The 22,286-nt window shown below is 34.0% G+C and overlaps 9 non-coding genes across 9 annotated transcripts; all 9 read left to right on the top strand.

Moving 5' to 3' along the window:
• Positions 1-1,883: 1,883 nt before the first annotated feature.
• Positions 1,884-1,956, top strand: TRNAT-CGU (transfer RNA threonine (anticodon CGU)). Its single transcript has one exon. It is a non-coding gene; the product is annotated as a tRNA-Thr (tRNA).
• Positions 1,957-3,063: 1,107 nt separating this feature from the next.
• Positions 3,064-3,136, top strand: TRNAT-CGU (transfer RNA threonine (anticodon CGU)). The gene has a single exon. It is a non-coding gene; the product is annotated as a tRNA-Thr (tRNA).
• Positions 3,137-4,242: 1,106 nt separating this feature from the next.
• On the top strand, positions 4,243-4,315 carry TRNAT-CGU (transfer RNA threonine (anticodon CGU)). Its single transcript has one exon. It is a non-coding gene; the product is annotated as a tRNA-Thr (tRNA).
• Positions 4,316-5,421: 1,106 nt separating this feature from the next.
• On the top strand, positions 5,422-5,494 carry TRNAT-UGU (transfer RNA threonine (anticodon UGU)). Its single transcript has one exon. It is a non-coding gene; the product is annotated as a tRNA-Thr (tRNA).
• Positions 5,495-6,604: 1,110 nt separating this feature from the next.
• Positions 6,605-6,677, top strand: TRNAT-CGU (transfer RNA threonine (anticodon CGU)). Its single transcript has one exon. It is a non-coding gene; the product is annotated as a tRNA-Thr (tRNA).
• A 1,106-nt stretch (positions 6,678-7,783) lies between these two features.
• On the top strand, positions 7,784-7,856 carry TRNAT-UGU (transfer RNA threonine (anticodon UGU)). Its single transcript has one exon. It is a non-coding gene; the product is annotated as a tRNA-Thr (tRNA).
• A 10,900-nt stretch (positions 7,857-18,756) lies between these two features.
• TRNAM-CAU (transfer RNA methionine (anticodon CAU)) lies at positions 18,757-18,829 on the top strand. The gene has a single exon. It is a non-coding gene; the product is annotated as a tRNA-Met (tRNA).
• Positions 18,830-20,504: 1,675 nt separating this feature from the next.
• TRNAT-CGU (transfer RNA threonine (anticodon CGU)) lies at positions 20,505-20,577 on the top strand. The gene has a single exon. It is a non-coding gene; the product is annotated as a tRNA-Thr (tRNA).
• A 1,256-nt stretch (positions 20,578-21,833) lies between these two features.
• Positions 21,834-21,906, top strand: TRNAT-UGU (transfer RNA threonine (anticodon UGU)). The gene has a single exon. It is a non-coding gene; the product is annotated as a tRNA-Thr (tRNA).
• Positions 21,907-22,286: the final 380 nt, after the last annotated feature.

Below are 22,286 nucleotides of genomic sequence, written 5' to 3'. Positions count from 1 at the left end.
CATAACATTTTTCATGACTGCATGATGGACAACTCTGTTTCTCTCCAATCTACTAAAAACCAATTTCATTTTTCTGTCAATCTACTGATTGACATGACTGTTTCTCTCCAATCCACTAAAAACCGATAAATAGCATAAATTCATTCAGTTGTGATTTCCAAACTGTCTAAAAGTTTGATTTGTTTCTATGTTTCTGAAGCATGTTTCTGATACCTTAATGTAAAACATAAAATTTTTTAGGAATTCATCATGGGCAATTCTGTTCCTCATTCTGTACCCCAAACACATCAATTCATTCAGATGTGATTTCCAAACTGTCTAAAAGTTTGATTTGTTTCTGTTTCTGAAGCATGTTTCTGATACCTTATAGTAAAACATAACATTTTTCATGAATGCATGATGGCCGATTCTTTTTTTCTCCAATCCACTAAAAACCTATTTCATTTTTCTGTCAATCTACCGATAAATAAGCAGCCAGTTCTAGAATTACAGTTTTACACTTTTATTTTCAGGCTTCTCATTTGTAAGAGAAGCTCTTTCAATTTTGTGCAAATCAACCAATAAATTCCCAGCTAGTTCGGGAGTTATGGTTTTAAACTGTTATTTGGTCATGCCTCCCTCTCCTTTGTAAGACCAACTATAGGCTAATGGAAGGATACGACTTATGTGATTTCGAATAAAACCCACGTCGTTGCCATAGTCAATATGTCGGCTTCATAGCTCAGTGGTTAGAGCACTGGTCTCGTAAACGTGAGTTCAATTCTCACTGGGGCCTTTATAGTCAGTGCCTAGAGTATTTCCCAAGGTAGTTACTTCATCACAGACTATTCCAACATGTAATTTCCTTTAAGATAATTGCTTGGTCCAAACTGAGAATATTCAGACATCATTGCTTCATTCAATCCATTGTTTATGTCCAACATTACCTCTTTTATTTTTTTATAAACAGGAAATTATGCATGTTCGGTCTCGCATGGAAAATATTGGAAAAAAATTGCCTCTGGCCGTGTCAATTTTGTTCATAAAGGAAGATTTTTGCACTGTTTCCATATACTTCACTCATTCAGTCCCCAAAAATATCAATTAATTTAGATGTGATTTCCAAACTGTCTAAAAGTTTGATTTGTTTCTCTATGTTTCTGTAGCATGTTTCTAAAACCTTAATGTAAAACATATAAAATTTTTCATGACTGCATGATGGACAACTCTGTTTTTCTCCAATCTACTAAAAACCAATTTCATTTTTCTGTCAATCTACCGATTGACATGACTGTTTCTCTCCAATCCACTAAAAACCGATAAATAGCATCAATTCATTCAGTTGTGATTTCCAAACTGTCTAAAAGTTTGATTTGTTTCTATGTTTCTGAAGCATGTTTCTGATACCTTAATGTAAAACATAAAATTTTTTAGGAATTCATCATGGGCAATTCTGTTCCTCATTCTGTACCCCAAACACATCAATTCATTCAGATGTTATTTCCAAACTGTCTAAAAGTTTGATTTGTTTCTGTTTCTGAAGCATGTTTCTGATACCTTATAGTAAAACATAACATTTTTCATGAATGCATGATGGCCGATTCTTTTTTTCTCCAATCCACTAAAAACCTATTTCATTTTTCTGTCAATCTACCGATAAATAAGCAGCCAGTTCTAGAATTACAGTTTTACACTTTTATTTTCAGGTTTCTCATTTGTAAGAGCAGCTCGTTCAATTTTGTGCAAATCAACCAATAAATTCCCAGCTAGTTCTGGAGTTATGGTTTTAAACTGTTATTTGGTCATTCCTCCCTCTCCTTTGTAAGACCAACTATAGGCTAATGGAAGGATACGACTTATGTGATTTCGAATAAAACCCACGTCGTTGCCATAGTCAATATGTCAGCTTCATAGCTCAGTGGTTAGAGCACTGGTCTCGTAAACCAGGGGTGGTGAGTTCAATTCTCACTGGGGCCTTTATAGTCAGTGCCTAGAGTATTTCCTAAGGTAGTTACTTCATCACAGACAATTCCAATATGTCATTTCCTTTAAGATAATTGCTTGGACCAAACTGAGAATATTCACACATCATTGCTTCATTCAATCCATTGCTTATGTCCAACATTACCTCTTTTATTTTTTTATAAACAGGAAATTATGCATGTTCGGTCTCGCATGGAAAATTTTGGAAAAAAATTGCCTCTGGCCGTGTCAATTTTGTTCATAAAGGAAGATTTTTGCACTGTTTCCGTATACTTCACTCATTCAGTCCCCAAAAATATCAATTAATTTAGATGTGATTTCCAAACTGTCTAAAAGTTTGATTTGTTTCTCTATGTTTCTGTAGCATGTTTCTAAAACCTTAATGTAAAACATAACATTTTTCATGACTGCATGATGGACAACTCTGTTTCTCTCCAATCTACTAAAAACCAATTTCATTTTTATGTCAATCTACCGATTGACATGACTGTTTCTCTCCAATCCACTAAAAACCGATAAATAGCATCAATTCATTCAGTTGTGATTTCCAAACTGTCTAAAAGTTTGATTTGTTTCTATGTTTCTGAAGCATGTTTCTGATACCTTAATGTAAAACATAACATTTTTTAGGAATTCATCATGGGCAATTCTGTTCCTCATTCTGTACCCCAAACACATCAATTCATTCAGATGTGATTTCCAAACTGTCTAAAAGTTTGATTTGCTTCTGTTTCTGAAGCATGTTTCTGATACCTTATAGTAAAACATAACATTTTTCATGAATGCATGATGGCCGATTCTTTTTTTCTCCAATCCACTAAAAACCTATTTCATTTTTCTGTCAATCTACCGATAAATAAGCAGCCAGTTCTAGAATTACAGTTTTACACTTTTATTTTCAGGCTTCTCATTTGTAAGAGCAGCTCGTTCAATTTTGTGCAAATCAACCAATAAATTCCCAGCTAGTTCTGGAGTTATGGTTTTAAACTGTTATTTGGTCATGCCTCCCTCTCCTTTATAAGACCAACTATAGGCTAATGGAAGGATACGACTTATGTGATTTCGAATAAAACCCACGTCCGTTGCCTTAGTCAATATGTCCGCTTCATAGCTCAGTGGTTAGAGCACTGGTCTCGTAAACCAGGGGTCGTGAGTTCAATTCTCACTGGGGCCTTTATAGTCAGTGCCTAGAGTATTTCCTAAGGTAGTTACTTCATCACAGACAATTCCAACATGTCATTTCCTTTAAGATAATTGCTTGGACCAAACTGAGAATATTCAGACATCATTGCTTCATTCAATCCATTGCTTATGTCCAACATTACCTCTTTTGTTTTTTTATAAACAGGAAATTATGCATGTTCGGTCTCGCATGGAAAATTTTTGAAAAAAATTGCCTCTGGCCGTGTCAATTTTGTTCATAAAGGAAGATTTTTGCACTGTTTCCGTATACTTCACTCATTCAGTCCCCAAAAATATCAATTAATTTAGATGTGATTTCCAAACTGTTTAAAAGTTTGATTTGTTTCTCTATGCTTCTGTAGCATGTTTCTAAAACCTTAATGTAAAACATAACATTTTTCATGACTGCATGATGGACAACTCTGTTTCTCTCCAATCTACTAAAAACCAATTTCATTTTTCTGTCAATCTACCGATTGACATGACTGTTTCTCTCCAATCCACTAAAAACCGATAAATAGCATCAATTCATTCAGTTGTGATTTCCAAACTGTCTAAAAGTTTGATTTGTTTCTATGTTTCTGAAGCATGTTTCTGATACCTTAATGTAAAACATAACATTTTTTAGGAATTCATCATGGGCAATTCTGTTCCTCATTCTGTACCCCAAACACATCAATTCATTCAGATGTGATTTCCAAACTGTCTAAAAGTTTGATTTGCTTCTGTTTCTGAAGCATGTTTCTGATACCTTATAGTAAAACATAACATTTTTCATGAATGCATGATGGCCGATTCTTTTTTTCTCCAATCCACTAAAAACCTATTTCATTTTTCTGTCAATCTACCGATAAATAAGCAGCCAGTTCTAGAATTACAGTTTTACACTTTTATTTTCAGGCTTCTCATTTGTAAGAGCAGCTCGTTCAATTTTGTGCAAATCAACCAATAAATTCCCAGCTAGTTCTGGAGTTATGGTTTTAAACTGTTATTTGGTCATGCCTCCCTCTCCTTTGTAAGACCAACTATAGGCTAATGGAAGGATACGACTTATGTGATTTCGAATAAAACCCACGTCGTTGCCATAGTCAATATGTCGGCTTCATAGCTCAGTGGTTAGAGCACTGGTCTCGTAAACCAGGGGTGGTGAGTTCAATTCTCACTGGGGCCTTTATAGTCAGTGCCTAGAGTATTTCCTAAGGTAGTTACTTCATCACAGACAATTCCAACATGTCATTTCCTTTAAGATAATTGCTTGGACCAAACTGAGAATATTCACACATCATTGCTTCATTCAATCCATTGCTTATGTCCAACATTACCTCTTTTATTTTTTTATAAACAGGAAATTATGCATGTTCGGTCTCGCATGGAAAATTTTGGAAAAAAATTGCCTCTGGCCGTGTCAATTTTGTTCATAAAGGAAGATTTTTGCACTGTTTCCATATACTTCACTCATTCAGTCCCCAAAAATATCAATTAATTTAGATGTGATTTCCAAACTGTCTAAAAGTTTGATTTGTTTCTCTATGTTTCTGTAGCATGTTTCTAAAACCTTAATGTAAAACATAACATTTTTCATGACTGCATGATGGACAACTCTGTTTCTCTCCAATCTACTAAAAACCAATTTCATTTTTCTGTCAATCTACCGATTGACATGACTATTTCTCTCCAATCCACTAAAAACCGATAAATAGCATCAATTCATTCAGTTGTGATTTCCAAACTGTCTAAAAGTTTGATTTGTTTCTATGTTTCTGAAGCATGTTTCTGATACCTTAATGTAAAACATAACATTTTTTAGGAATTCATCATGGGCAATTATGTTCCTCATTCTGTACCCCAAACACATCAATTCATTCAGATGTGATTTCCAAACTGTCTAAAAGTTTGATTTGCTTCTGTTTCTGAAGCATGTTTCTGATACCTTATAGTAAAACATAACATTTTTCATGAATGCATGATGGCCGATTCTTTTTTTCTCCAATCCACTAAAAACCTATTTCATTTTTCTGTCAATCTACCGATAAATAAGCAGCCAGTTCTAGAATTACAGTTTTACACTTTTATTTTCAGGTTTCTCATTTGTAAGAGCAGCTCGCTCAATTTTGTGCAAATCAACCAATAAATTCCCAGCTAGTTCTGGAGTTATGGTTTTAAACTGTTATTTGGTCATGCCTCCCTCTCCTTTATAAGACCAACTATAGGCTAATGGAAGGATACGACTTATGTGATTTCGAATAAAACCCACGTCGTTGCCATAGTCAATATGTCGGCTTCATAGCTCAGTGGTTAGAGCACTGGTCTTGTAAACCAGGGGTCGTGAGTTCAATTCTCACTGGGGCCTTTATAGTCAGTGCCTAGAGTATTTCCTAAGGTAGTTACTTCATCACAGACAATTCCAACATGTCATTTCCTTTAAGATAATTGCTTGGACCAAACTGAGAATATTCAGACATCATTGCTTCATTCAATCCATTGCTTATGTCCAACATTACCTCTTTTATTTTTTTATAAACAGGAAATTATGCATGTTCGGTCTCGCATGGAAAATTTTGGAAAAAAATTGCCTCTGGCCGTGTCAATTTTGTTCATAAAGGAAGATTTTTGAACTGTTTCCGTATACTTCACTCATTCAGTCCCCAAAAATATCAATTAATTTAGATGTGATTTCCAAACTGTTTAAAAGTTTGATTTGTTTCTCTATGCTTCTGTAGCATGTTTCTAAAACCTTAATGTAAAACATAACATTTTTCATGACTGCATGATGGACAACTCTGTTTCTCTCCAATCTACTAAAAACCAATTTAATTTTTCTGTCAATCTACCGATTGACATGACTGTTTCTCTCCAATCCACTAAAAACCGATAAATAGCATCAATTCATTCAGTTGTGATTTCCAAACTGTCTAAAAGTTTGATTTGTTTCTATGTTTCTGAAGCATGTTTCTGATACCTTAATGTAAAACATAACATTTTTTAGGAATTCATCATGGGCAATCAATTCTGTTCCTCATTCTGTACCCCAAACACATCAATTCATTCAGATGTGATTTCCAAACTGTCTAAAAGTTTGATTTGCTTCTGTTTCTGAAGCATGTTTCTGATACCTTATAGTAAAACATAACATTTTTCATGAATGCATGATGGCCGATTCTTTTTTTCTCCAATCCACTAAAAACCTATTTAATTTTTCTGTCAATCTACCGATAAATAAGCAGCCAGTTCTAGAATTACAGTTTTACACTTTTATTTTCAGGTTTCTCATTTGTAAGAGCAGCTCGTTCAATTTTGTGCAAATCAACCAATAAATTCCCAGCTAGTTCTGGAGTTATGGTTTTAAACTGTTATTTGGTCATGCCTCCCTCTCCTTTGTAAGACCAACTATAGGCTAATGGAAGGATACGACTTATGTGATTTCGAATAAAACCCACGTCGTTGCCATAGTCAATATGTCGGCTTCATAGCTCAGCGGTTAGAGCACTGGTCTCGTAAACCAGGGGTCGTGAGTTCAATTCTCACTGGGGCCTTTATAGTCAGTGCCTAGAGTATTTCCTAAGGTAGTTACTTCATCACAGAAAATTCCAACATGTCATTTCCTTTAAGATAATTGCTTGGACCAAACTGAGAATATTCAGACATCATTGCTTCATTCAATCCATTGCTTATGTCCAACATTACCTCTTTTATTTTTTTATAAAAAGGAAATTATGCATGTTCGGTCTCGCATGGAAAATTTTGGAAAAAAATTGCCTCTGGCCGTGTCAATTTTGTTCATAAAGGAAGATTTTTGCACTGTTTCCGTATACTTCACTCATTCAGTCCCCAAAAATATCAATTAATTTAGATGTGATTTCCAAACTGTCTAAAAGTTTGATTTGTTTCTCTATGTTTCTGTAGCATGTTTCTAAAACCTTAATGTAAAACATAACATTTTTCATGACTGCATGATGGACAACTCTGTTTCTCTCCAATCTACTAAAAACCAATTTCATTTTTCTGTCAATCTACCGATTGACATGACTGTTTCTCTCCAATCCACTAAAAACCGATAAATAGCATCAATTCATTCAGTTGTGATTTCCAAACTGTCTAAAAGTTTGATTTGTTTCTATGTTTCTGAAGCATGTTTCTGATACCTTAATGTAAAACATAACATTTTTTAGGAATTCATCATGGGCAATTCTGTTCCTCATTCTGTACCCCAAACACATCAATTCATTCAGATGTGATTTCCAAACTGTCTAAAAGTTTGATTTGCTTCTGTTTCTGAAGCATGTTTCTGATACCTTATAGTAAAACATAACATTTTTCATGAATGCATGATGGCCGATTCTTTTTTTCTCCAATCCACTAAAAACCTATTTAATTTTTCTGTCAATCTACCGATAAATAAGCAGCCAGTTCTAGAATTACAGTTTTACACTTTTATTTTCAGGCTTCTCATTTGTAAGAGCAGCTCGCTCAATTTTGTGCAAATCAACCAATAAATTCCCAGCTAGTTCTGGAGTTATGGTTTTAAACTGTTATTTGGTCATGCCTCCCTCTCCTTTATAAGACCAACTATAGGCTAATGGAAGGATACGACTTATGTGATTTCGAATAAAACCCACGTCGTTGCCATAGTCAATATGTCGGCTTCATAGCTCAGTGGTTAGAGCACTGGTCTTGTAAACCAGGGGTCGTGAGTTCAATTCTCACTGGGGCCTTTATAGTCAGTGCCTAGAGTATTTCCTAAGGTAGTTACTTCATCACAGACAATTCCAACATGTCATTTCCTTTAAGATAATTGCTTGGACCAAACTGAGAATATTCAGACATCATTGCTTCATTCAATCCATTGCTTATGTCCAACATTACCTCTTTTATTTTTTTATAAACAGGAAATTATGCATGTTCGGTCTCGCATGGAAAATTTTGGAAAAAAATTGCCTCTGGCCGTGTCAATTTTGTTCATAAAGGAAGATTTTTGCACTGTTTCCGAATACTTCACTCATTCAGTCCCCAAAAATATCAATTAATTTAGATGTGATTTCCAAACTGTCTAAAAGTTTGATTTGTTTCTCTATGTTTCTGTAGCATGTTTCTAAAACCTTAATGTAAAACATAACATTTTTCATGACTGCATGATGGACAACTCTGTTTCTCTCCAATCTACTAAAAACCAATTTCATTTTTCTGTCAATCTACCGATTGACATGACTGTTTCTCTCCAATCCACTAAAAACCGATAAATAGCATCAATTCATTCAGTTGTGATTTCCAAACTGTCTAAAAGTTTGATTTGTTTCTATGTTTCTGAAGCATGTTTCTGATACCTTAATGTAAAACATAACATTTTTTAGGAATTCATCATGGGCAATTCTGTTCCTCATTCTGTACCTCAAACACATCAATTCATTCAGATGTGATTTCCAAACTGTCTAAAAGTTTGATTTGCTTCTGTTTCTGAAGCATGTTTCTGATACCTTATAGTAAAACATAACATTTTTCATGAATGCATGATGGCCGATTCTTTTTTTCTCCAATACACTAAAAACCTATTTCATTTTTCTGTCAATCTACCGATAAATAAGCAGCCAGTTCTAGAATTACAGTTTTACACTTTTATTTTGACATGACTGTTTCTCTCCAATCCACTAAAAACCGATAAATAGCATCAATTCATTCAGTTGTGATTTCCAAACTGTCTAAAAGTTTGATTTGTTTCTATGTTTCTGAAGCATGTTTCTGATACCTTAATGTAAAACATAACATTTTTTAGGAATTTATCATGGGCAATTCTGTTCCTCATTCTGTACCCCAAACACATCAATTCATTCAGATGTGATTTCCAAACTGTCTAAAAGTTTGATTTGCTTCTGTTTCTGAAGCATGTTTCTGATACCTTAATGTAAAACATAACATTTTTTAGGAATTCATCATGGGCAATTCTGTTCCTCATTCTGTACCCCAAACACATCAATTCATTCAGATGTGATTTCCAAACTGTCTAAAAGTTTGATTTGCTTCTGTTTCTGAAGCATGTTTCTGATACCTTATAGTAAAACATAACATTTTTCATGAATGCATGATGGCCGATTCTTTTTTTCTCCAATCCACTAAAAACCTATTTCATTTTTCTGTCAATCTACCGATAAATAAGCAGCCAGTTCTAGAATTACAGTTTTACACTTTTATTTTCAGGCTTCTCATTTGTAAGAGCAGCTCGTTCAATTTTGTGCAAATCAACCAATAAATTCCCAGCTAGTTCTGGAGTTATGGTTTTAAACTGTTATTTGGTCATGCCTCCCTCTCCTTTGTAAGACCAACTATAGGCTAATGGAAGGATACGACTTATGTGATTTCGAATAAAACCCACGTCGTTGCCATAGTCAATATGTCGGCTTCATAGCTCAGTGGTTAGAGCACTGGTCTCGTGAGTTCAATTCTCACTGGGGCCTTTATAGTCAGTGCCTAGAGTATTTCCTAAGGTAGTTACTTCATTACAGACAATTCCAACATGTCATTTCCTTTAAGATAATTGCTTGGACCAAACTGAGAATATTCAGACATCATTGCTTCATTCAATCCATTGCTTATGTCCAACATTACCTCTTTTATTTTTTTATAAACAGGAAATTATGCATGTTCGGTCTCGCCTGGAAAATTTTGGAAAAAAATTGCCTCTGGCCGTGTCAATTTTGTTCATAAAGGAAGATTTTTGCACTGTTTCCGTATACTGCACTCATTCAGTCCCCAAAAATATCAATTAATTTAGATGTGATTTCCAAACTGTCTAAAAGTTTGATTTGTTTCTCTATGTTTCTGTAGCATGTTTCTAAAACCTTAATGTAAAACATAACATTTTTCATGACTGCATGATGGACAACTCTGTTTCTCTCCAATCTACTAAAAACCAATTTCATTTTTCTGTCAATCTACCGATTGACATGACTGTTTCTCTCCAATCCACTAAAAACCGATAAATAGCATCAATTCATTCAGTTGTGATTTCCAAACTGTCTAAAAGTTTGATTTGTTTCTATGTTTCTGAAGCATGTTTCTGATACCTTAATGTAAAACATAACATTTTTTAGGAATTCATCATGGGCAATTCTGTTCCTCATTCTGTACCCCAAACACATCAATTCATTCAGATGTGATTTCCAAACTGTCTAAAAGTTTGATTTGCTTCTGTTTCTGAAGCATGTTTCTGATACCTTATAGTAAAACATAACATTTTTCATGAATGCATGATGGCCGATTCTTTTTTTCTCCAATACACTAAAAACCTATTTCATTTTTCTGTCAATCTACCGATAAATAAGCAGCCAGTTCTAGAATTACAGTTTTACACTTTTATTTTGACATGACTGTTTCTCTCCAATCCACTAAAAACCGATAAATAGCATCAATTCATTCAGTTGTGATTTCCAAACTGTCTAAAAGTTTGATTTGTTTCTATGTTTCTGAAGCATGTTTCTGATACCTTAATGTAAAACATAACATTTTTTAGGAATTCATCATGGGCAATTCTGTTCCTCATTCTGTACCCCAAACACATCAATTCATTCAGATGTGATTTCCAAACTGTCTAAAAGTTTGATTTGCTTCTGTTTCTGAAGCATGTTTCTGATACCTTATAGTAAAACATAACATTTTTCATGAATGCATGATGGCCGATTCTTTTTTTCTCCAATACACTAAAAACCTATTTCATTTTTCTGTCAATCTACCGATAAATAAGCAGCCAGTTCTAGAATTACAGTTTTACACTTTTATTTTGACATGACTGTTTCTCTCCAATCCACTAAAAACCGATAAATAGCATCAATTCATTCAGTTGTGATTTCCAAACTGTCTAAAAGTTTGATTTGTTTCTATGTTTCTGAAGCATGTTTCTGATACCTTAATGTAAAACATAACATTTTTTAGGAATTCATCATGGGCAATTCTGTTCCTCATTCTGTACCCCAAACACATCAATTCATTCAGATGTGATTTCCAAACTGTCTAAAAGTTTGATTTGCTTCTGTTTCTGAAGCATGTTTCTGATACCTTAATGTAAAACATAAAATTTTTTAGGAATTCATCATGGGCAATTCTGTTCCTCATTCTGTACCCCAAACACATCAATTCATTCAGATGTGATTTCCAAACTGTCTAAAAGTTTGATTTGCTTCTGTTTCTGAAGCATGTTTCTGATACCTTATAGTAAAACATAACATTTTTCATGAATGCATGATGGCCGATTCTTTTTTTCTCCAATCCACTAAAAACCTATTTCATTTTTCTGTCAATCTACCGATAAATAAGCAGCCAGTTCTAGAATTACAGTTTTACACTTTTATTTTCAGGCTTCTCATTTGTAAGAGCAGCTCGTTCAATTTTGTGCAAATCAACCAATAAATTCCCAGCTAGTTCTGGAGTTATGGTTTTAAACTGTTATTTGGTCATGCCTCCCTCTCCTTTGTAAGACCAACTATAGGCTAATGGAAGGATACGACTTATGTGATTTCGAATAAAACCCACGTCGTTGCCATAGTCAATATGTCGGCTTCATAGCTCAGTGGTTAGAGCACTGGTCTCGTGAGTTCAATTCTCACTGGGGCCTTTATAGTCAGTGCCTAGAGTATTTCCTAAGGTGGTTACTTCATTACAGACAATTCCAACATGTCATTTCCTTTAAGATAATTGCTTGGACCAAACTGAGAATATTCAGACATCATTGCTTCATTCAATCCATTGCTTATGTCCAACATTACCTCTTTTATTTTTTTATAAACAGGAAATTATGCATGTTCGGTCTCGCCTGGAAAATTTTGGAAAAAAATTGCCTCTGGCCGTGTCAATTTTGTTCATAAAGGAAGATTTTTGCACTGTTTCCGTATACTGCACTCATTCAGTCCCCAAAAATATCAATTAATTTAGATGTGATTTCCAAACTGTCTAAAAGTTTGATTTGTTTCTCTATGTTTCTGTAGCATGTTTCTAAAACCTTAATGTAAAACATAACATTTTTCATGACTGCATGATGGACAACTCTGTTTCTCTCCAATCTACTAAAAACCAATTTCATTTTTCTGTCAATCTACCGATTGACATGACTGTTTCTCTCCAATCCACTAAAAACCGATAAATAGCATCAATTCATTCAGTTGTGATTTCCAAACTGTCTAAAAGTTTGATTTGTTTCTATGTTTCTGAAGCATGTTTCTGATACCTTAATGTAAAACATAACATTTTTTAGGAATTCATCATGGGCAATTCTGTTCCTCATTCTGTACCCCAAACACATCAATTCATTCAGATGTGATTTCCAAACTGTCTAAAAGTTTGATTTGCTTCTGTTTCTGAAGCATGTTTCTGATACCTTATAGTAAAACATAACATTTTTCATGAATGCATGATGGCCGATTCTTTTTTTCTCCAGTACACTAAAAACCTATTTCATTTTTCTGTCAATCTACCGATAAATAAGCAGCCAGTTCTAGAATTACAGTTTTACACTTTTATTTTGACATGACTGTTTCTCTCCAATCCACTAAAAACCGATAAATAGCATCAATTCATTCAGTTGTGATTTCCAAACTGTCTAAAAGTTTGATTTGTTTCTATGTTTCTGAAGCATGTTTCTGATACCTTAATGTAAAACATAACATTTTTTAGGAATTCATCATGGGCAATTCTGTTCCTCATTCTGTACCCCAAACACATCAATTCATTCAGATGTGATTTCCAAACTGTCTAAAAGTTTGATTTGCTTCTGTTTCTGAAGCATGTTTCTGATACCTTAATGTAAAACATAACATTTTTTAGGAATTCATCATGGGCAATTCTGTTCCTCATTCTGTACCCCAAACACATCAATTCATTCAGATGTGATTTCCAAACTGTCTAAAAGTTTGATTTGCTTCTGTTTCTGAAGCATGTTTCTGATACCTTATAGTAAAACATAACATTTTTCATGAATGCATGATGGCCGATTCTTTTTTTCTCCAATCCACTAAAAACCTATTTCATTTTTCTGTCAATCTACCGATAAATAAGCAGCCAGTTCTAGAATTACAGTTTTACACTTTTATTTTCAGGCTTCTCATTTGTAAGAGCAGCTCATTCAATTTTGTGCAAATCAACCAATAAATTCCCAGCTAGTTCTGGAGTTATGGTTTTAAACTGTTATTTGGTCATGCCTCCCTCTCCTTTGTAAGGCCAACTATAGGCTAATGGAAGGATACGACTTATGTGATTTCAAATAAAACCCACGTCGTTGCCATAGTCAATATGTCGGCTTCATAGCTCAGTGGTTAGAGCACTGGTCTCGTGAGTTCAATTCTCACTGGGGCCTTTATAGTCAGTGCCTAGAGTATTTCCTAAGGTAGTTACTTCATTACAGACAATTCCAACATGTCATTTCCTTTAAGATAAATGCTTGGACCAAACTGAGAATATTCAGACATCATTGCTTCATTCAATCCATTGCTTATGTCCAACATTACCTCTTTTATTTTTTTTATAAACAGGAAATTATGCATGTTCGGTCTCGCCTGGAAAATTTTGGAAAAAAATTGCCTCTGGCCGTGTCAATTTTGTTCATAAAGGAAGATTTTTGCACTGTTTCCATATACTTCACTCATTCAGTCCCCAAAAATATCAATTAATTTAGATGTGATTTCCAAACTGTCTAAAAGTTTGATTTGTTTCTCTATGTTTCTGTAGCATGTTTCTAAAACCTTAATGTAAAACATAACATTTTTCATGACTGCATAATGGACAACTCTGTTTCTCTCCAATCTACTAAAAACCAATTTCATTTTTCTGTCAATCTACCGATTGACATGACTGTTTCTCTCCAATCCACTAAAAACCGATAAATAGCATCAATTCATTCAGTTGTGATTTCCAAACTGTCTAAAAGTTTGATTTGTTTCTATGTTTCTGAAGCATGTTTCTGATACCTTAATGTAAAACATAACATTTTTTAGGAATTCATCATGGGCAATTCTGTTCCTCATTCTGTACCCCAAACACATCAATTCATTCAGATGTGATTTCCAAACTGTCTAAAAGTTTGATTTGCTTCTGTTTCTGAAGCATGTTTCTGATACCTTATAGTAAAACATAACATTTTTCATGAATGCATGATGGCCGATTCTTTTTTTCTCCAATACACTAAAAACCTATTTCATTTTTCTGTCAATCTACCGATAAATAAGCAGCCAGTTCTAGAATTACAGTTTTACACTTTTATTTTGACATGACTGTTTCTCTCCAATCCACTAAAAACCGATAAATAGCATCAATTCATTCAGTTGTGATTTCCAAACTGTCTAAAAGTTTGATTTGTTTCTATGTTTCTGAAGCATGTTTCTGATACCTTAATGTAAAACATAACATTTTTTAGGAATTCATCATGGGCAATTCTGTTCCTCATTCTGTACCCCAAACACATCAATTCATTCAGATGTGATTTCCAAACTGTCTAAAAGTTTGATTTGCTTCTGTTTCTGAAGCATGTTTCTGATACCTTATAGTAAAACATAACATTTTTCATGAATGCATGATGGCCGATTCTTTTTTTCTCCAATACACTAAAAACCTATTTCATTTTTCTGTCAATCTACCGATAAATAAGCAGCCAGTTCTAGAATTACAGTTTTACACTTTTATTTTGACATGACTGTTTCTCTCCAATCCACTAAAAACCGATAAATAGCATCAATTCATTCAGTTGTGATTTCCAAACTGTCTAAAAGTTTGATTTGTTTCTATGTTTCTGAAGCATGTTTCTGATACCTTAATGTAAAACATAAAATTTTTTAGGAATTCATCATGGGCAATTCTGTTCCTCATTCTGTACCCCAAACACATCAATTCATTCAGATGTGATTTCCAAACTGTCTAAAAGTTTGATTTGCTTCTGTTTCTGAAGCATGTTTCTGATACCTTAATGTAAAACATAACATTTTTTAGGAATTCATCATGGGCAATTCTGTTCCTCATTCTGTACCCCAAACACATCAATTCATTCAGATGTGATTTCCAAACTGTCTAAAAGTTTGATTTGCTTCTGTTTCTGAAGCATGTTTCTGATACCTTATAGTAAAACATAACATTTTTCATGAATGCATGATGGCCGATTCTTTTTTTCTCCAATCCACTAAAAACCTATTTAATTTTTCTGTCAATCTACCGATAAATAAGCAGCCAGTTCTAGAATTACAGTTTTACACTTTTATTTTCAGGCTTCTCATTTGTAAGAGCAGCTCGTTCAATTTTGTGCAAATCAACCAATAAATTCCCAGCTAGTTCTGGAGTTATGGTTTTAAACTGTTATTTGGTCATGCCTCCCTCTCCTTTGTAAGACCAACTATAGGCTAATTGAAGGATACGACTTATGTGATTTCGAATAAAACCCACGTCGTTGCCACAGTCAATATGTTGGCTTCATAGCTCAGTGGTTAGAGCACTGGTCTCATAATGTCGTGAGTTCAATTCTCACTGTGGCCTTTATAGTCAGTGCCTAGAGTATTTCCTAAGGTAGGTACTTCATCACAGACAATTCCAACATGTAATTTCTTTTAAGATAATTGCTTGAAACAAACTGAGAATATTCAGACATCATTGCTTCATTCAATCCATTGCTTATGTCCAACATTACCTCTTTTATTTTTTTATAAACAGGAAATTATGCATGTTCGGTCTCGCATGGAAAATTTTGGAAAAAAATTGCCTCTGGCCGTGTCAATTTTGTTCATAAAGGAAGATTTTTGCACTGTTTCCATATACTTCACTCATTCAGTCCCCAAAAATATCAATTAATTTAGATGTGATTTCCAAACTGTCTAAAAGTTTGATTTGTTTCTCTATGTTTCTGTAGCATGTTTCTAAAACCTTAATGTAAAACATAACATTTTTCATGACTGCATGATGGACAACTCTGTTTCTCTCCAATCTACTAAAAGCCAATTTCATTTTTCTGTCAATCTACCGATTGACATGACTGTTTCTCTCCAATCCACTAAAAACCGATAAATAGCATCAATTCATTCAGTTGTGATTTCCAAACTGTCTAAAAGTTTGATTTGTTTCTATGTTTCTGAAGCATGTTTCTGATACCTTAATGTAAAACATAACATTTTTTAGGAATTCATCATGGGCAATTCTGTTCCTCATTCTGTACCCCAAACACATCAATTCATTCAGATGTGATTTCCAAACTGTCTAAAAGTTTGATTTGCTTCTGTTTCTGAAGCATGTTTCTGATACCTTATAGTAAAACATAACATTTTTCATGAATGCATGATGGCCGATTCTTTTTTTCTCCAATACACTAAAAACCTATTTCATTTTTCTGTCAATCTACCGATAAATAAGCAGCCAGTTCTAGAATTACAGTTTTACACTTTTATTTTGACATGACTGTTTCTCTCCAATCCACTAAAAACCGATAAATAGCATCAATTCATTCAGTTGTGATTTCCAAACTGTCTAAAAGTTTGATTTGTTTCTATGTTTCTGAAGCATGTTTCTGATACCTTAATGTAAAACATAACATTTTTTAGGAATTCATCATGGGCAATTCTGTTCCTCATTCTGTACCCCAAACACATCAATTCATTCAGATGTGATTTCCAAACTGTCTAAAAGTTTGATTTGCTTCTGTTTCTGAAGCATGTTTCTGATACCTTATAGTAAAACATAACATTTTTCATGAATGCATGATGGCCGATTCTTTTTTTCTCCAATCCACTAAAAACCTATTTCATTTTTCTGTCAATCTACCGATAAATAAGCAGCCAGTTCTAGAATTACAGTTTTACACTTTTATTTTCAGGCTTCTCATTTGTAAGAGCAGCTCGTTCAATTTTGTGCAAATCAACCAATAAATTCCCAGCTAGTTCTGGAGTTATGGTTTTAAACTGTTATTTGGTCATGCCTCCCTCTCCTTTGTAAGACCAACTATAGGCTAATTGAAGGATACGACTTATGTGATTTCGAATAAAACCCACGTCGTTGCCACAGTCAATATGTTGGCTTCATAGCTCAGTGGTTAGAGCACTGGTCTCATAATGTCGTGAGTTCAATTCTCACTGTGGCCTTTATAGTCAGTGCCTAGAGTATTTCCTAAGGTAGGTACTTCATCACAGACAATTCCAACATGTAATTTCTTTTAAGATAATTGCTTGAAACAAACTGAGAATATTCAGACATCATTGCTTCATTCAATCCATTGCTTATGTCCAACATTACCTCTTTTATTTTTTTATAAACAGGAAATTATGCATGTTCGGTCTCGCATGGAAAATTTTGGAAAAAAATTGCCTCTGGCCGTGTCAATTTTGTTCATAAAGGAAGATTTTTGCACTGTTTCCATATACTTCACTCATTCAGTCCCCAAAAATATCAATTAATTTAGATGTGATTTCCAAACTGTCTAAAAGTTTGATTTGTTTCTCTATGTTTCTGTAGCATGTTTCTAAAACCTTAATGTAAAACATAACATTTTTCATGACTGCATGATGGACAACTCTGTTTCTCTCCAATCTACTAAAAGCCAATTTCATTTTTCTGTCAATCTACCGATTGACATGACTGTTTCTCTCCAATCCACTAAAAACCGATAAATAGCATCAATTCATTCAGTTGTGATTTCCAAACTGTCTAAAAGTTTGATTTGTTTCTATGTTTCTGAAGCATGTTTCTGATACCTTAATGTAAAACATAACATTTTTTAGGAATTCATCATGGGCAATTCTGTTCCTCATTCTGTACCCCAAACACATCAATTCATTCAGATGTGATTTCCAAACTGTCTAAAAGTTTGATTTGCTTCTGTTTCTGAAGCATGTTTCTGATACCTTATAGTAAAACATAACATTTTTCATGAATGCATGATGGCCGATTCTTTTTTTCTCCAATACACTAAAAACCTATTTCATTTTTCTGTCAATCTACCGATAAATAAGCAGCCAGTTCTAGAATTACAGTTTTACACTTTTATTTTGACATGACTGTTTCTCTCCAATCCACTAAAAACCGATAAATAGCATCAATTCATTCAGTTGTGATTTCCAAACTGTCTAAAAGTTTGATTTGTTTCTATGTTTCTGAAGCATGTTTCTGATACCTTAATGTAAAACATAACATTTTTTAGGAATTCATCATGGGCAATTCTGTTCCTCATTCTGTACCCCAAACACATCAATTCATTCAGATGTGATTTCCAAACTGTCTAAAAGTTTGATTTGCTTCTGTTTCTGAAGCATGTTTCTGATACCTTATAGTAAAACATAACATTTTTCATGAATGCATGATGGCCGATTCTTTTTTTCTCCAATTCACTAAAAACCTATTTCATTTTTCTGTCAATCTACCGATAAATAAGCAGCCAGTTCTAGAATTACAGTTTTACACTTTTATTTTCAGGCTTCTCATTTGTAAGAGCAGCTCGTTCAATTTTGTGCAAATCAACCAATAAATTCCCAGCTAGTTCTGGAGTTATGGTTTTAAACTGTTATTTGGTCATGCCTCCCTCTCCTTTGTAAGACCAACTATAGGCTAATTGAAGGATACGACTTATGTGATTTCGAATAAAACCCACGTCGTTGCCACAGTCAATATGTTGGCTTCATAGCTCAGTGGTTAGAGCACTGGTCTCATAAACCAGGGGTCGTGAGTTCAATTCTCACTGTGGCCTTTATAGTCAGAGCCTAGAGTATTTCCTAAGGTAGGTACTTCATCACAGACAATTCCAACATGTAATTTCTTTTAAGATAATTGCTTGAAACAAACTGAGAATATTCAGACATCATTGCTTCATTCAATCCATTGCTTATGTCCAACATTACCTCTTTTATTTTTTTATAAACAGGAAATTATGCATGTTCGGTCTCGCATGGAAAATTTTGGAAAAAAATTGCCTCTGGCCGTGTCAATTTTGTTCATAAAGGAAGATTTTTGCACTGTTTCCATATACTTCACTCATTCAGTCCCCAAAAATATCAATTAATTTAGATGTGATTTCCAAACTGTCTAAAAGTTTGATTTGTTTCTCTATGTTTCTGTAGCATGTTTCTAAAACCTTAATGTAAAACATAACATTTTTCATGACTGCATGATGGACAACTCTGTTTCTCTCCAATCTACTAAAAGCCAATTTCATTTTTCTGTCAATCTACCGATTGACATGACTGTTTCTCTCCAATCCACTAAAAACCGATAAATAGCATCAATTCATTCAGTTGTGATTTCCAAACTGTCTAAAAGTTTGATTTGTTTCTATGTTTCTGAAGCATGTTTCTGATACCTTAATGTAAAACATAACATTTTTTAGGAATTCATCATGGGCAATTCTGTTCCTCATTCTGTACCCCAAACACATCAATTCATTCAGATGTGATTTCCAAACTGTCTAAAAGTTTGATTTGCTTCTGTTTCTGAAGCATGTTTCTGATACCTTATAGTAAAACATAACATTTTTCATGAATGCATGATGGCCGATTCTTTTTTTCTCCAATACACTAAAAACCTATTTCATTTTTCTGTCAATCTACCGATAAATAAGCAGCCAGTTCTAGAATTACAGTTTTACACTTTTATTTTGACATGACTGTTTCTCTCCAATCCACTAAAAACCGATAAATAGCATCAATTCATTCAGTTGTGATTTCCAAACTGTCTAAAAGTTTGATTTGTTTCTATGTTTCTGAAGCATGTTTCTGATACCTTAATGTAAAACATAAAAATTTTTAGGAATTCATCATGGGCAATTCTGTTCCTCATTCTGTACCCCAAACACATCAATTCATTCAGATGTGATTTCCAAACTGTCTAAAAGTTTGATTTGCTTCTGTTTCTGAAGCATGTTTCTGATACCTTAATGTAAAACATAACATTTTTTAGGAATTCATCATGGGCAATTCTGTTCCTCATTCTGTACCCCAAACACATCAATTCATTCAGATGTGATTTCCAAACTGTCTAAAAGTTTGATTTGCTTCTGTTTCTGAAGCATGTTTCTGATACCTTATAGTAAAACATAACATTTTTCATGAATGCATGATGGCCGATTCTTTTTTTCTCCAATCCACTAAAAACCTATTTAATTTTTCTGTCAATCTACCGATAAATAAGCAGCCAGTTCTAGAATTACAGTTTTACACTTTTATTTTCAGGCTTCTCATTTGTAAGAGCAGCTCGTTCAATTTTGTGCAAATCAACCAATAAATTCCCAGCTAGTTCTGGAGTTATGGTTTTAAACTGTTATTTGGTCATGCCTCCCTCTCCTTTGTAAGACCAACTATAGGCTAATTGAAGGATACGACTTATGTGATTTCGAATAAAACCCACGTCGTTGCCACAGTCAATATGTTGGCTTCATAGCTCAGTGGTTAGAGCACTGGTCTCGTAAACCAGGGGTCGTGAGTTCAATTCTCACTGTGGCCTTTATAGTCAGTGCCTAGAGTATTTCCTAAGGTAGGTACTTCATCACAGACAATTCCAACATGTAATTTCTTTTAAGATAATTGCTTGAAACAAACTGAGAATATTCAGACATCATTGCTTCATTCAATCCATTGCTTATGTCCAACATTACCTCTTTTATTTTTTTATAAACAGGAAATTATGCATGTTCGGTCTCGCATGGAAAATTTTGGAAAAAAATTGCCTCTGGCCGTGTCAATTTTGTTCATAAAGGAAGATTTTTGCACTGTTTCCATATACTTCACTCATTCAGTCCCCAAAAATATCAATTAATTTAGATGTGATTTCCAAACTGTCTAAAAGTTTGATTTGTTTCTCTATGTTTCTGTAGCATGTTTCTAAAACCTTAATGTAAAACATAACATTTTTCATGACTGCATGATGGACAACTCTGTTTCTCTCCAATCTACTAAAAGCCAATTTCATTTTTCTGTCAATCTACCGATTGACATGACTGTTTCTCTCCAATCCACTAAAAACCGATAAATAGCATCAATTCATTCAGTTGTGATTTCCAAACTGTCTAAAAGTTTGATTTGTTTCTATGTTTCTGAAGCATGTTTCTGATACCTTAGTGTAAAACATAAAATTTTTTAGGAATTCATCATGGGCAATTCTGTTCCTCATTCTGTACCCCAAACACATCAATTCATTCAGATGTGATTTCCAAACTGTCTAAAAGTTTGATTTGCTTCTGTTTCTGAAGCATGTTTCTGATACCTTAATGTAAAACATAACATTTTTTAGGAATTCATCATGGGCAATTCTGTTCCTCATTCTGTACCCCAAACACATCAATTCATTCAGATGTGATTTCCAAACTGTCTAAAAGTTTGATTTGCTTCTGTTTCTGAAGCATGTTTCTGATACCTTATAGTAAAACATAACATTTTTCATGAATGCATGATGGCCGATTCTTTTTTTCTCCAATCCACTAAAAACCTATTTAATTTTTCTGTCAATCTACCGATAAATAAGCAGCCAGTTCTAGAATTACAGTTTTACACTTTTATTTTCAGGCTTCTCATTTGTAAGAGCAGCTCGTTCAATTTTGTGCAAATCAACCAATAAATTCCCAGCTAGTTCTGGAGTTATGGTTTTAAACTGTTATTTGGTCATGCCTCCCTCTCCTTTGTAAGACCAACTATAGGTTAATGGAAGGATACGACTTATGTGATTTCGAATAAAACCCACATCGTTGCCATAGTCAATATGTCGGCTTCATAGCTCAGTGGTTAGAGCACTGGTCTTGTAAACCAGGGGTCGTGAGGTCAATTCTCACTGGGGTCTTTGTAGTCAGTGCCTAGAGTATTTCCTAAGGAAGTTACTTCATCACAGACAATTCCAACATGTCATTTCCTTTAAGATAATTGCTTGGACCAAACTGAGAATATTCAGACATCATTGCTTCATTCAATCCATTGCTTATGTCCAACATTACATCTTTTATTTTTTTATAAACAGGAAATTATGCATGTTCGGTCTCGCATGGAAAATTTTGGAAAAAAATTGCCTCTGGCCGTGTCAATTTTGTTCATAATGGAAGATTTTTGCACTGTTTCCGTATACTTCACTCATTCAGTCCCCAAAAATATCAATTAATTTAGATGTGATTTCTAAACTGTCTAAAAGTTTGATTTGTTTCTCTATGTTTCTGTAGCATGTTTCTA

Source organism: Rhinoderma darwinii, chromosome 1 (assembly GCF_050947455.1).
Source record: "Rhinoderma darwinii isolate aRhiDar2 chromosome 1, aRhiDar2.hap1, whole genome shotgun sequence".
Classification (NCBI taxonomy): Eukaryota; Metazoa; Chordata; class Amphibia; order Anura; family Rhinodermatidae; genus Rhinoderma; species Rhinoderma darwinii.
This window is presented reverse-complemented; position numbering and strand designations above follow the sequence as displayed.